The following is a 1178-nucleotide window of genomic DNA, read 5'->3' as shown; positions in this document are numbered from 1 at the left end:
TCAATTAGAAACAAATGAGGCTCTCCACTATTTAGGCTTGGCCTGGCCACTATGGCCATCCTCTTAGGAAAGCTAATAGGACACTGCCTGTGGTCAAAGCACCTGTTTGTAAACTTTCAGAATGCATTAAGGGCTTTGTGCTTAGTTTCCCTCTTTAGAGTGGCCCATGTCCTCTGTTCAGTTGCATAGTGAGGTTACATTACTCTGCCTGGGTAACATCATAGAATTTCCATGGCAGAAATTCCACTGAGACAAATACACCTGTGTTTAATTGTGTGTTTGCTTGAAGAATAGCAAGGAAGAAAAGTCCTTGTTTAACATTCTCAGGTTCAATCATTGGCCAAGGGGAAAAACTATACAAGAGGTGAAAGTTAGCGGTCATGCAGTATCAGTATCTGCAATGTAAAGTAAACAAGAATTAGACCTGTGTTCCTCCCTTCACCTGCTTCCTTGAGCTAAGCATGATCTTTGCATTGTATAGTATTTAATCACTCACAGTAAACTTGCAGTTGGAAGTCAAAGGTTTGATCTAGGAAAAGGTGTTTGCACCACATGTGACCTCAGACACATGGGAGTCCTGAAAAAAGATGCATTCCTGAATACTGAAGTCAAAAGCAGGCAAGAAATGCTAGGGAATGCTAATATGAATGGGAAGTTTTGTTTAACTCAGTAAAAGCTTTGTCAGGCTTCATTGGATAATGGCATATTCTACTCAATAAAATATTTATTAACAGGGAACTCTGGTGGCATAGTGCCAAAAGCACTTGACTGCTAATCAGAAGGCTGGTGGTTCAAACCCACCAGCCACTCCTCTCGGAAGGAAGACTGGGCAATCTATGTCCATAGAGATACCATCTTGGAAACCCAAGGAGGGTTCACTATGAGTTGGGATGGACAAGACGGCAGTGAGGTTTTATTTATTTATTTATTTATTTGGTTTTAGTCTAGTGATTAAGATAGGGGGCTGAAGATATTAATTGCCAGGGTTCAAACCTTGACTATGACTTTTACTAGTATGTGTTCCCGGGTACTTTATTTAAAATCTTTATGCCTCCACTTTCTAATCTGCAAAATAGGGATATACTTAAGGTTGTTGTTGTTGTTGTTGTTAAGTGCCGTCGAGTCGTTTCCGACTCATAGCAACCCCATGCACAGCAGAACGAAACACTGCCCGATCC

The sequence above is a fragment of the Orycteropus afer genome, unplaced genomic scaffold (assembly GCF_000298275.1).
Source record: "Orycteropus afer afer isolate SDZICR_OR568_19922 unplaced genomic scaffold, OryAfe1.0 scaffold00012, whole genome shotgun sequence".
Classification (NCBI taxonomy): Eukaryota; Metazoa; Chordata; class Mammalia; order Tubulidentata; family Orycteropodidae; genus Orycteropus; species Orycteropus afer.
This window is presented reverse-complemented; position numbering follows the sequence as displayed.